This window comes from Citrus sinensis, chromosome 3 (genome assembly GCF_022201045.2).
Source record: "Citrus sinensis cultivar Valencia sweet orange chromosome 3, DVS_A1.0, whole genome shotgun sequence".
NCBI classification, from domain to species: Eukaryota; Viridiplantae; Streptophyta; class Magnoliopsida; order Sapindales; family Rutaceae; genus Citrus; species Citrus sinensis.
In genome coordinates, this window is record NC_068558.1 from 26,738,228 (window position 1) to 26,753,736 (window position 15,509).

General features: G+C 31.7%; 1 long non-coding RNA gene across 1 annotated transcript; it reads right to left on the bottom strand.

Moving 5' to 3' along the window:
• Positions 1 to 5,461: 5,461 nt before the first annotated feature.
• LOC127901147 (uncharacterized) lies at positions 5,462 to 6,042 on the bottom strand. Its single transcript, XR_008053262.1, has 2 exons — positions 5,896 to 6,042; positions 5,462 to 5,809 (listed from the first exon to the last, which is right to left on the bottom strand). It is a non-coding gene; the product is annotated as an uncharacterized LOC127901147 (long non-coding RNA).
• Positions 6,043 to 15,509: the final 9,467 nt, after the last annotated feature.

The following is a 15,509-nucleotide window of genomic DNA, read 5'->3' on the forward strand; positions in this document are numbered from 1 at the left end:
CCCTTTCTTCCTTTAATAATATTTTATTGCATTATTAAAAAAAAATATCATTTCATATTTCATAGTTAAAACGTCAAATTTCTATGTTTACATATATGATGCTGAAAATTATATCTCATTAATGTCTTTTTAACTTTTGTTTTTCACTACAAGAAATTAGGATATATGTGACCGCAAAAGCGGCTTTTTACACAGTGGTTCGTGACCGTATACGGCTTTTGTGGCCTCTTATATGACGGTCAGACAGCCGTCACATATATACTAACTATGTGTCAATTAGTAAAGTTACTAAATCATTTCATACAATAATAATGAAAATATTCTTGAAAATTGTTAATAATAAAATTGTTAATTTGTTTTTAATTAGAAAAATATTAACAATAATTCAAAAAAGAAAAAAATAACTATTTCCATTTGAAAACCAAATCCCAAATTCGCTGCTCCTGTCCATTTTGAAAACCAAAATCCTAATCCTAACACTAACATGTCGCCGGTAAATGGAAAATGCCGACGATCTTCTTCTTCATCTTATTCTGCGATCTTCTATTTTGGTGGCTGTTACTAGGTTTTGCAACTGCAATTTCCCTGTCAAAAGAGACGGTTACACAACATTTAATTTGGAACGCGGCGCGTATAAAAGCATCTCCAAAATGCTCTTCAAATAAGATTTTATTACTTATTTAAAGAGTCACATCAGCATTTAAGACCCCAAAATATACTCTAATTAAGATTTTTCGAATGAAAAATAATTCTCTCTTTAAACTTGTAGTGTTGTTTTCTTTCTCTTCAATTTATATTTTATTACCTTTTATTCGAGAGAGAGAATTTATTTTTCTTTTGAAAAAATATTTATTTGATTAAAATAATATTAATTTATTTCTATTTGAAGAGTCTTTTAAAAAATAATATATTTTTTCACTCTCCTCTTTGTCACATAATTAACCAAATAAAATAATTGAAAAGTAAAATTAATAGACTTTTTTTTGGAGAGACTCTAACTCCTCTTTACAGTTACAAAGCCATCACAAAAGGTCATATGTAACTGCAAAATAACGGTCATATAAATCACTTTTTCTTGTAGTGAATTTATTTTTTGCGACTTTGATAATATTCCTCGATGTATTGGTTTTAGCAGAGAGGAAGTTTTCTTGCCATTATCACGATGATAAGCACTATTTATAAAACATAAACATTGTTAATGAGTTATTAAGGTCTCAGTTCTCTGTAAGTTGCAAAAATTAGCTAACTAATAAACATGTAGAGTCTGTTTAATAAAAATATTGAAGAAGAACTGGAGCATAAATAGCTAAACTAATATGAACAAAGTCGAGCAAAGTCATACAATTTTATGTCAGCTGAAAACAAATCTACACTCATATAATATTATAATTGACAGACAACAACAATACTCATATTTTTATTCAATTAAACATAAGACAAAAGAGAACACAACATGTACCTAACCAATATGGTTAGGGTTCCTCCTGTATTAAGGAACCAGTTCAGAGGCGGATGTAGTGTAGGACTAGTGGGGGCTCAAGCTCCCACTGAAAAAACTGAAAAAAAAAACTCCTTTTTGTTTAAAAGAAAAATTAATAAATTTTTAAATAATCCCTGTCAGATTATCAAATAGCCCCGTTCTTTCAGTTTCTACAACCACATAAGAGAGAATATTTTTAACAATGAAATTTGTGAAGAATAAATTTCGCAATCGGATGGGAGATGAATGGATAAATAATAATTTGATTGTTTATGTAATAAAGGATGTATTTAATAGTGTTGATAATGAATCTATTGCACAATGTTTTCAGAATATGAAATCACGTAGAGAACAATTGTAAATGTGTTATAAAAAATTTTATATATTCAAGTTTCAGTTTTTATATTTTGTTGTTATTTAATTTAACCCCTAGTAAATTATTTTTCTAGATCCGGGAACTACAAGAAGATTAAAATTGTCATTTTTTAAGTCTTTGTCAACAGCAATGCTTATTCACATGTACATAAATTAAAACATGAATTATAAGTAATATTCAAATGAACTTGGCTTAAAAAACAACCTGCGCAACGAGTTTCCATATATTCTTCAAATCAGAAAGGGAAAGTTCTCTGCTAGCTTTTGGTGAACTGTAATCAAAAGAAAGTTGTAGACTTGAACGAGTTTCCATTTCTGCTGGTTTGATATGATATGATACATACACACATACATACATATATGTATGTATCCAAAATCTTGAATTTTATAAAAATCTAAGAAAATTATTAAATTATGAAGTTTAATGGCATAATTGCACAATACTATTAAACTACACAATTTAATAACTTTTTCAGATTTTAATAAAGTCAAGGATCCTAATCAAGTAGTCAACAGTACCATGGTATTCATTAATTACGGATCAACGGCTGAAGTTTTGTTATAATCCATAAATTGTCAAGATTAAGGGCCATGGTCAAAAGATTGTGATAACTGCGAAATATGCAACGTCTAGTCCACAATAATATCAGTAACTGTAAAAAGGAAGACAAAGAAAATGATTAAATACCATTATCAACTATCGAACAAAAGCGAAGCAAAATGCATGGCATAGACAACGAATCAACAGTTGACGGTTTTTTGCAAAATAATTAAGTTTAACGGCTGTGAACACAACTCAAAATATCATTTTAAATGATATGACTAGGGGTGTTCGCGGATGAAATTTTGCATATTGGATATAAATTCATATCTAATTCACGAATTTGCGAATTATAAATTTTCAATTCAATCCAATTCACGAATTGGTGAAATTTAATTTAAATCCAATCAATAAGTTTGTGGATCAGACATAAATTTGACCTAATCCATATCCAATCACCATTTTATTAATTGATTTGTGAATTAACAGTTTTTAATTTTGTCCAATCCATCAATTCATTAAATAAGAAAATCTAATATAAAAATAATTTTATTACTAATTAAATTCAAAATTGAATAATATTTAAATAAATTAATTGTTTAAATAAAACCAGAATAATACATTTAAAGTTTCAAAATATAACACAGCAAAGGGAAAAGATCACATTTGTTTAGATTAAAATATAAAAATTAACTAAAATTATTAAAACTAACTATTTAAGAAGCTATATTTGTTTATTTAAATATTTGATTATTTAATTTTTTTATTATAATTGGATAAGATATAATATGGTATTAATGTAATTATATTTTAATTAATTTATTCATTAGTAAGTAGTAATGCCACATTTACAAGTTTTATTTTTTAATTTAATATTTTTGTTTGTGGATTTACATAAGTAAATCCATATCTAATCCACTATCTGTTAATTTTTAAATTATCAATTGAATCCAATCCATCAATCCATAAATGAGATTTTTAATGGATTAGATAGATTAAATTAAATTCAAAACACCCATAGATATGACATGAATCAATTAAATAGTGAGATAATGTTATTAAAATTATAAACAATCGTCAAGTATTTAATAAATATACGACACATTATTTGCCACGAAAGAAACAAAATCGAAATAAAATTTTTAGATATTTATCTGCTTTTTAAATGATTGCAACAAGTGTGAAACACATGGTTTGATGGTCCACAAAATATATAATTGTCAAAAAGAAGACGGACAAAGTAATTGATGATAAGGATCAGGCTACGGTGCAACAGTGGCACCGTGCCACAGTTGCACCTAGCCGTTGGATGCAGTTAGATTGGTGGGATCCACTGACATCCAACTGCATCCAACGACTAGGTGCAACTGTGGCACGGTGCCACTGTTGCACCTAAGGGGAATCCTGATGATAAACCATCTTGTACTTTATTGCAGTACAGCATGATTCACACTTATCCATCTTGTACTTTATTGCTGCACAACATGATTCACACTTTTTGCAATCAGTATTTAAAGAAAAGAGTTTTTAGAGTGCACCTGTGTTACTGCACTTAATTAAAAGATATAAAAATCACTACATAATTGATGGTTGTATACAATTAGGGAGTCCCTATATTACATTAAATATAACATACACTCCACAGCAACCACATAAATGATGGGCTCACACAATTTATGTAGTTGTTATGGAGTGTGTATGTTACATGAAATGTAACATAACATTTGGCATACAATTAAACTAGGCATGTTATATATACACATATATTTTGAATAAAGTATTTTTAATGTACTTTAAAAATTCTCCTATAAACATGATTATTATATGGTAAAAATTCCCACCCTATAAAAGATCTCATCATAGCCAAAAAATAATTATATATTTAAAAGAAAGGGTAGATGTATTTTGAAAGAACGAATTAGATATGGAAATAAATAGTGTGTGTTTATAAAGTCAATAAATGTCAAATGGAATGAATTTAGCGATTAATAATTAGGTAGGTAAACATGAGATCACTTTTTTCGATCAACATTTTTTATTATTAAAATAGGCTATTGAATATTCGTAGCGGACTTAATTCTATTTTCTTCCTCAGCTAAAATACTGTTATCACCAAATTAATTCGTTAATCTCAATCTTGTTAATATATAATTGTTTTAATTATTTATTTATAACTCTCTGGGCAGGTATGCATAGTCGTGTATGTTATTTTGCACGTTAGGCCACGTGTCATCTGATTATCAGCTGGCATCTAAAAGTCTGACTAATGATCAAGTGACACATGGCCAGACACGCACAAGTACATATGCGATGGCAAACACCAAATCAGATTTCGTTATTTATAAATGCAAATTAAGAAAATTAGAAGATCGCCCCTGATTGTCCATGCAATTTTTGTTGGCTCTATTTCGTGATTTCTTCCCATTCATGTAATTCCATAATTAATCCCATAATAAGTAATATAGATCAAGAAGCAAAACAGCAAATAATTAATTCCATAATCCCTAGATTTATGGCATAATCGTATATATTTAATTTTCTAGTTTAGCTTTCTGTAACGCACACCTCTACTGCATAATTCATGAGTCTAGAGAAAACCTTTCGTTTTCTAACAATGAGTATCTGCAAATGAAAAAAAAAAATTGTGCATTCACATTTTAGTAACTGCTCGTGCCTGTATTAGGCGTGACTTGCTTTCCTTTCCACCCCGAAAATCTTAATTTGGGGTATTAATTGATGTCGTAGCCTGAAATATTACTGATGTCTTCACTAATTTTATTAGATAGTGGAGAGAAAGTATTCCTTGATGAAATTGTATTTAGCAGAGAGGAAGTTGTCATTAGGGACATGCTTCTTAAAAATGGGAGAAAAAGTTGTAATGCCTTTTTTTTTTTTTACGATGATACGTGCTATTTAAACAAATAAAACATTCTTCATTAGTTATAAAGATCTTGTCCGCTGCGACCTACAACATTAGTTGATTACTAATAAATATCCAGAGTTTGTTTCACAAAAATATTCAAGAAAAGAGAAAGCATAATTAAAAAGATATGGCACAAACAAAATATTACATACTATGCACAATAATTTTATTTATTAAGAAAGACAAATTGCATGAATACAAACAAAGAAAATCTCTTGCATATCTCAAGAGATCTTACTAATTAAACTAAAACAAACTGGCATTCACGCGAACCATCGACTGGTAATGACAACGAACGGTGCCCACCATTTATTCAATTATTACATATAACACATCCAAAAGAGTAACTCTGTTTATATTTAACCAGCGTGATTAGGGTTCCCTCTATATTGAGAAATCAGAAGAAAATCAAGATTGTGATCCACAACCTCATCATCAGCAACACTTCCAAGATATGGGTCACCCCAACTTTCAGTCCAATCGTTATTACCTGAAAAGTTCATATTATAAAATACACGTATTAAAATAAAAATTATAAATGATGTTCAATTAAAAATGCATGGCCTATATATAAACCTGCGCAAGGAGTTTCCATGATCTTCAAGTCAGAAAGAGAAAAGATCTTTGCTAGCTTCGGGTGAACCGTATTCAAAACTCAAAAGGTAAGTAGTTGAGTTTGAGCGATTTCTAATTTCTGGTTTGATCTTATAGATAGATCAAGTAGCCGACACTGCACTGCCAACGTAGCATATATATATATATAATCCATGGAAGACTCTAGATAATGGATCAACGGCTCAGGTTTCATCCTACAATAAGTAGGTAAGATTAACGGCTAGAGTTATTGCATGTGCGCAACATGGTCCACAAAACAAATAATTGGAATAAAAAAGACGGACAAAGTTATAAATACCATTGAACTCATTAATTAAATACCATTATCAACTACCAAAAAGAAGGGAAGCAATAGTGCATGTATAGACAACGGACCAACGGTTGAAGTTTTTTCGCAAAATAATTGAGTAAGATTAACGGCTATTATCACAGTATAAAATTTCATCTCAAATGATATGACATTAATCAATTGAATAATAAAAAAATGTAACTAAAATTATAAACAAGTATTAAGTAATTGGTAAATATATGACACATTATTTCCCATACCATTCGAGATGCAATTTAAAATAAAGTTTTTAGATATTTATATGTTGTTTAAATGATTGCGACAAGTGTGAAACACATGATCTGATGTTCCCAAGATTATATTTGTCAAAAAGAAGACAAACAAAGCAATTGATGATAAACGATCATTACTTTACTGCAACAAAACATGATTCCCAAAATTATTTTGAAAAACATGATTAATTAATTAATAATCACTTAATTAATGTATGTATGTTATAAACATATTATTTTAAAAAATAACTATATAATTGATAGTTATATTTAATTGAACTACTCATCTTATAGATACATTAATTGAATATAGTATCTAAGGTTATATATATATATATATATATAAATTATGTTCTTGATTTTTGTCCTAATATCAATAGGATCGCCAAACCATTGCATGATAGGTTAAAGAAAACTCCTGTTGCATGGTCGGAAGAACATACAAAAATTGTTAAACATATAAAGACTATAGTTAAAAACATTCCATGTTTATTTCTTGCAAATCCTGCATTGCCTAAAATTGTTGAGACTGATGCATCAGACCTAGGTTATGGTGGGATATTAAAACAAGTTAATAATAATAAAGAACAAATAGTACAATATGTTTCTGCACACTGGAATGAATGCCAGAAAAATTATTCTACTATTAAAAAAGAAATTTTATCCATTGTTTTATGCATTTCCAAATTTCAAAGCGATTTATTAAATAAAAAATTTCTGCTTAGAATTGACTGCAAAGCTGCAAAACACGTTTTGGAAAAAGATGTTCAAAACATTGCATCTAAACAGATTTTTGCACGATGGCAAGCCATTTTAAGTGTTTTTGATTTTGATATTGAATTTATTAAGGGAGATACAAATTCTCTCCCTGATTTTCTAACCAGGGAATTTCTTCAAAACAGATAATGCCGCCCAAAAGATGAGACAAAGGGAAAGGGATCCTCACAGAACCCTTACCCAAATCAACCCCTAAAGCCTCCCAATCCTCTCCACCTAAAGTAAAATTGCTTTCTTCAGCAATGCCTATAAAGTCTTGGATTGACGCTATTGAAGACCAAGAAGCCTAATCCAAAGCCCTTGCCTCCTGGGAGCAGGTAAATGAATGGATGAAATCCATTTCTAAATCCCCTGAGTTTCTGCTCGCCTTACAAAGTTTTTCTCAAATCCAGATTTCTCCTAAAGAAGAAAAACCTATTTCTAAAGAAATTTATAAACCTCCTTCACAAAATGTAATTCTTTCTAGTGAAAGTTCATCTTCTCAGATTGTTCTTTCCCAAACAAAACTTTCAAAGAAAACATCGGATTGGTATGATAAAACTCATTTCCAAAATATTTTATCCATAGAAGATGGTTTTTACCACACTGATCCTTTTCAAGCAATTTCAAATTTTTTTCCCAAAGGCTGGTTTTTCAAACCTTGGGATTTGACAAAACCTCAGTCTTATTACCAAAGCATTTTGGAGTCTTCTGAGTCTGTAAAATTCAAATACTTCTTCCTCAGTGAAACCCATACAAAACCAGCTTACTCCACAGCCACCATTCTAAAAGTTTTGAGCCCAAAACAGTGGGGAGACCAACTTCACATACTAAAGCCTTTCCCCGCCAATTTTCAAATGCGTTTACCACACTACCTATCCTATTCCTACTGGGATTATCAACAGGCTTGGTTTAATACATTTTTTATACAAAACCCAAAAAAGACCCATTCTTGGTTATTTTTATTCAACTCAAAAATAACCGTCTAAAGTCTTCCAAACTGGTTCCAACAGTGGTGGAATTATTTTGGGCCATGCCCTGAAATCCTCACCCAAAATGTCATCCAGTGCCTAAATCTTTTTAAAATCCACTATGTACCTACAGAGTCTGAGAAACGATTTCCTCATTTTCTCTGCTTCTGTACAAATTTCTTTCTCCCTTGGGTTTGGATGTGGAACTTTCGATACCATCCACAAGATGCCCAATTAATTCTACAAAGAACCTTCAAAGTCAAATGGTGGTCAAAATTTTATGAACAGTCCAAATTGACTGTTAACATGATCGAAAATTGGCTCTCCTCTAAAAGCCTTCTACAACCAACCATCAAAGACATTAAAGCCCAAGGAACCTTCCTTACCCAAAAATCCAAAGCCCAATATCTTTTGGCCGATGCCAACACAGAAGAAGAATATTTTAAAGTCATGGAACAGCTTCTCGCTTCGAGATCTGAGCCATCAGTTGCAAGTTCCGGTTCAAGCTCTTCTGGAGAAGCCGAGCCATTCATTTCCCTTGGAGATGATAATGAAGATGATTGCTTCGGCATCTTCCCTCCTGTAAAGCATTGTTAAGTTACTTCGGCATCTTCCCTCCTATAAAGCATTGTTAAAAAAAAAAATAAAAAGAGTACTAATTTTCTATTTTTCTCTGTATTTATCATTTGTATTCAATTTTATAATTCCTGTAAAATTCTACTGTAAAAATTACCTTATTACTTGGAATACTTTGGGTGGTCCCCTGGACACAAGTGAGAGCGCACATGTCTCTTCACCCGATTTTTCCCCTTTTATAATTCCATGTAATTTTGTTTTGCAAAGCCACTGTTTCAAGCTACAGTTGTGAAGCTACAGACTCGCTACAGTTGTGAAGCTACAGACTCGCTACAGTATTGAAAGCTACAGTTTCGCTACAATTAAAGACCCAGTCTTTGTATTTAAATCGGGAGGAAGACTTAGACTCCTCAGATTTTGGGGGGCATTCTGAGAATTTTCAAGATGGGACTTACTAAAGACAGATTGTGTTATAAATCTTATCTTTAGAAACTGCATTTGTTATAAATCTTATCTTTATAAACCTTTTCCACGATCTCGGATCTGTGTTGTTGGTATCAGAACACAGGGAAAGTAGGTGTAATATTTGGTAAAGCATCTGTGTTGTTTATTTCTTTTATTAAAAATCAGTGTGTTTGCTGAATTCTTTACTGGTAGTAAGTCCCATCTTAAGATAAGGTTTTCCGCTTAGGGCAGTAATACCATACCTGTAGGCATTCATATAGGTTTTAATTTAAGTTTTAAATTGCATGGATTCTCTACTGCATAGAACATAATCTTTCTCTAGCTCTTCTTCCGAGAAGACTAGTGTTTCAAAGAACGTGGTGAATTCAGAAGAATTCATTATTGAATATTTTAATAAAGCAATTGACAATTGGGATTTGTCAAAAGTTTCTAAAGATAAGATTTATAAAATGAAAAAACTTGATTTTCTAAAGACAGATTGTGTTATAAAGACAGAAGAAAGAGATATCACACTTTCAAAACCTTTTGAAACAATTCACTTGTTCTCTGAACATTCTTTAAAGAAATTAAAAAAAAAGAATTTCAATTATATTCATATCGGTTTAATTCAAGTCGGCATAAAACCCTTAACTAAGGTAGGACTAAATACTTCCATTCTTGCTGTCCTCAGAGATGGGAGGTTCATCTCCTTTAATGATTCCTTACTCAGTAGTATTGAATCTAGTCTCTGTAAAGGACCCATTTCTTTTTATTGTTATCCTAACATAACGGTTTCTTTAAAAGATAAGAATATTTTGAAAAGCATGATTTTACAGATCAAAACGCATAATTATCACATGTTAGAAGGATATGTTCCAGTTGCATTAATTTTCAAAATATCATATAAAGCCATGATTTCAACGTTCAATACGCAACATAAATTCCAGTAAAAAAGAGATGAAACTCTTCTCTTGCAGACTGATATGTCTAAAGCCAACACCGTCATTCCAAAACCAATCCAATGGAAAGATATCAATCTTCCAGATGAATGGATTCTTGAAGGAGCCACTCAACCAGTGATTCCAAAACAACTTGAGCCAAATACAGAATTACAAAATGTGACTCAGTATTCAGATGGTAAAGTCAAACTGTCTTTTAGGAGATCTATATCCTCTAGATTCTCCGATAAAGATTCAATTCCTCATTTACAAAAGAAATTTTAAAGAATACCCTCTGTTATAAATCTTCCTTTCCAACCTGTAAATAGTCAACTTAGGTTTTCCACCTCGGATATACCTAGTTCCTCCATACATTCAGTTGACTATGCAACTAGTGTTCCCCATCCTATCTACACTAGTCGCCAAAGCTAGGAAGAGAAGGAACCTTCTCCTCCAACTTCTCCTACATTTTCTGCTGTTACTGAAAATGTAATAAATGTTCTTGAAAAAGACTTTGAATTAGATAAAACTCTTCTTCATAATGAATTTTATTCTAATTCCAATGAAGAAAAAAAACTTTGGTTTTTTAAACATTTCTTAAACCAAAGAAAAGAAATTCAACAAGTTTATTATGAATTTGTAAATTTGCATAAAGTTCATATATTGTTTTTTGATTGGTTTGAGATGTATGCTTCAGATAACAATATTAACTATCCTTTTAAAGAATCCAATCCAATTACTGTCAGAAAGAAAACTACTGAATGGAACCTTTCTGGTAGCGGAAAAATCATAGAATCTGAGTATCCACCTCTTAGGAGTCTGACCATTGAACATGGTGAACCTCCTGTTGAGATTAAAGCCTCGCCCTATAAGATCCATAAAGACCCAGATACGGATTTAGATAGCATCATTCAACAGAATAATTTCTGTAATGCTAATCTAAATACAATAGGAAAATAGTTGACCCGTATAGAAAGTCAATTCCAGAAGTCAACCGTTATTGTCCCTACTTCTACTCAAACAAAGTCTGATTCCTTGAAAAAGCTTAAAGAACCTATTTTCAAACCTTTTCAAGTTTCAAAACATAGCCAAAAGCTTGTTCAAGAATCTAAATCAGATTTTGCTAAAGCCATTAAAGAACAACTTCATAAAATAGAAGCATCTCCTTCTTTCGCTTCTACTTCTAAAGTCCAAATTGCTCCTGATAGTGCTCAATCTAGTAAGATTGGTGTACTAGAACAGGATCAATCTTCTATAGCCTCTTCTGACATAGAAGCTTTCAAAGATGAGTCTATTCCCAAAGCCAATAAAATCCATTGGGAACTTGCTCTCCCAACTGTAAGAACTCCTCCAGACCTTGCCATCGATAATAGACCAAGTGGTATATCTGAATACAATATCCTAGGGTTGTTGCAACAGATGACCATGGCAGCCAATGCCTATAAAACTTAGTCGGGAACTTCTGACAAAGCCATTGCAGAAATTCTCATCGCTGGTTTTACCAGTCAACTAAAAGGATGGTGGGATCATCGTCTCACTAAACAGCAACAACTAGACATCCTAAATTCTGTCCAAGTAGACAAAAATGGAGCCCCCATTCTTGATGAATTCAATAGTCCAATTCAGGATGCTGTTGCTACCCTGATTCTGACTATTTCTCTCCATTTCATAGGTGACCCTTCTCACCTTAGAGATAAGAATGCTGAGTTACTACACAATCTGAGATGTAGGAAACTTAGTGAATTCCAAAGTTACAAAACCACTTTCTTTACCAGACTCTTCCTTTGGGATGATGCAAATCATACAACCTGGAAGGAAAAATTCCTTGCAGGCTTACCTACTCTATTGGGAGAAAAGGTTAGAAATTTCATTAAAGCCCTTTATGAAAATCACATTCCCTATGATGAGCTTACCTATGGTGAACTTGTCAGTTTTGTCAATAAGGAAGGATTAAAGATTTGTCAAGACTTGAAACTTCAGAAACGTCTAAAATGGGAGCTTAGGAAATCTAAGTAAGAACTAGGCAGTTTCTATAAGCAATTCAATTATGACCCCTTTAAAACCTCCACTTCTAAATATTGTAATGGTAAGTGTTCTTCGAAACCTTACAAGAAACATTACAAATCAAGAAGTTATAAAAAACCCTTCCAAGAATTTAGAGATCAACTTTCTTATAAGAAACCCTCGAGGCCTTATAAGAAGCCCAGCTTCTCTAAAAGGAAAGATTTCAAACCCAAACAAAGAACCCCTTTTAACTACAAAGAAGCCACATGTTACAAATGTGGAAAGAAAGGCCATACTGTAAAATTTTACAGAATGAACAAAAACCTCCATGAGCTTGGCCTTGATGACGATATCCTCTCTAAAGTTGCCCCTTTACTTGTAGAATTTTCTGATTCTGAGTCTTCCATGACGGGAGACAGTGAACCCCTACAAGTTGATGAGTTGAATGACTCTGATTCTATATCTTCCAGTGATTCTGACACTAGTAGTGCAGAATCTTACTTAAAGAAAATATATGTGTTGACTAAAGACCAAAAAACTTTTCTTGAATTGGTTAAACACATTTCTGACCCAAACCTTCAAAAAGAATACCTCGATAAACTTCTAAAAACTTTAGAACTTAATAAAGCAGAAACTTCTAAAGCCCCAATAATAAAAAAGAATACTTATGACCTTACAGAAATCTTGGACAAAAAGAAAACAAAGAAAACAATGACTCCCAATATCCAAGACCTTCAAAAAGAGATTAAAGATATTAAACTCGAAATAAAAGAATTGAAAGAAAAACAAAAGAATGATTCTGAAACCATTCAACTTCTCCTACAAAGACAATTACAAGAAAATTCTGATAACGAATCAGAACCAGATAATAATAATAATAATGAAGAACAAAATCTTGAAAACATTAAATCTATACCTAATGATTTTCTATTTGTTTTAAAATAAATTACCACAAGAAAGTATTTGATTAAAATTACCCTGACCTTTTCTAAAGATTTTGAAATCGACACCATTGCTCTCTTTGAGAATTCCACTTCTCTCTTCCTTCTTCTCTCTCTCTTTGGGAATCAGGAATCGGAAGACAACAAGGAATTTTCCTGTCTTCAGATTAATTTCTCATTTCTTCTGTAATATTTTTCCCTTTAAAGAAGAACAAAGCAAGAAGAATCAAATGTAAGATTTGTAATTCATTTTAAAGTTTGTAATAAATTTAAAGTTCTGTATGTTTAAATTTCTGCAGTTTAATTTCCGTAATTTATTTTAAAGCATTTAAATTTCAGTAATTTAAACTTTATGTATGCTTTACTGACTGATCTGTATTAGATCTGCCATATAAATTGTTACGTTCCTCAGAAGCAAAGAGACCAGATCTCTGTCTTCTGTTGTATCTTCTCTTCTCCCTCCAATAATTCAGAGTATTATTTCTGGGATCCAGATCTAATACTGTCTATGAGCCTTTAGATCTGTTGCTAGGCTTGCTAAAGAATAATTTTCTAAAGAATTTGGTATATAGGCTGGAAAACAAAACGTGCGGAATATTGATCTGTTCTAAGTCAGATCTGGTTCCAAAGGCAGATTAAGTTCTACATCGATATGGTAATAACGCCACGTACCAATTAAAATCCACGTACCCATTAAAATTGTTCATTAAAATCTTTGATTTTGTTCCTTCTCGAACACTCACACACTTTCCACGATCCCAGTTCCTTATTGGTATCAGAGCCTAGATTGGGTTTAAATTTATTACAAACTTAGTGAATTCCAAAGTTACTATAAACGTAACAGTTTATAGGGCAGAAAATCAAGTTTTTTCATTTTATAAATCTTATCTTTAGAAACTTTTGGCAAATCCCAATTTTCAATTGCTTTATTAAAATCTTCAATATTGAATTCTTCTGAATTCACCACGTTCTTTGAAACACTAGTCTTCTCAGAAGAAGAGCTAGAGAAAGATGATGTTCTATACAGTAGAGAATCCATGCAATTTAAAACTTAAATTAAAACCTATATGAATGCCTACAGGTATGGTATTACTGCCCTAAGCGGAAAACCTTATCCTAAGACGGGACTTACTACCAGTAAAGAATTCAGCAAACACACTGATTTTTAATAAAAGAAATAAACAACACAGATGCTTTACCAAATATTACACTTACTTTCCCTTGGCTCTGATACTAATAAGGAACCGGGATCGTGGAAAGTGTGTGAGTGTTCGAGAAGGAACAAAATCAAAGAGTTTAATGAACAATTTTAATGGGTACGTGGATTTTAATTGGTACGTGGCGTTGTTGCCAGATCGATGCAGAACTTAATCTGTCTTTGGAACTAGATCTGACTTAAAACAGATCAATATTCTGCACGTTCTGTTTTCCAGCCTATATACCAAATTCTTTAGAAAATTATTCTTTAGCAAGCCTAGCAACAGATCTAAAGGCTCATAGACAGTATTAGATCTGGATCCCAGAAATAATACTCTGAATGGTTGGAGGGAGAAGAGAAGATACAACAGAAGACAAAGATTCGGTCTCTTCGCTTATGAGGAACGTAACAATTTATATGGCAGATCTGATACAGATCAGTCTGCAAAGCATACATAAAATTTAAATTACTGAAATTTAAATGCTTTAAAATAAATTACGGAAATTAAACTGTAGAAATTTAAACATACAGAACTTTAAATTTATTACAAACTTTAAAATGAATTACAAATCTTACATTTGATTCTTCTTGCTTTGTTCTTCTTTAAAGGGAAAAATATTACAGAAGAAATGAGAAATTAATATGAAGACAGGAAAATTCCTTGTTGTCTTCCGATTCCTGATTCCCAGAGAGAGAGAGAGAGAGAGAGAGAGAGAGAGAGAGAGAGAGAGAGAAGAGGGAAGAGAGAAGTGGAATTCTCTAAAAATGAAAATCTAAGGAGTCTAAGTCTTCCTCCCATAAACATACATTACTTTAAATTTATTAAACTTTAAAATGAATTACAAATCTTACATTTGATTCTTCTTGCTTTGTTCTTCTTTAAAGGGAAAAATATTACAGAAGAAATGGGAAATTAATCTAAAGACAGGAAAATTCCTTGTTGTCTTCCGATTCCTGATTCCCAGAGAGAGAGAGAGAGAGAGAGAGAGAAGAAGGAAAAGAGAAGTGGAATTCTCTAAAAATGAAAATCTAAGGAGTCTAAGTCTTCCTCCCACAAACATACAGAACTTTAAATTTATTACAAACTTTAAAATGAATTGCAAATCTTACATTTGATTCTTCTTGCTTTGTTCTTCTTTAAAGGGAAAAATATTACAGAAGAAATGGGAAATTAATCTGAAGACAG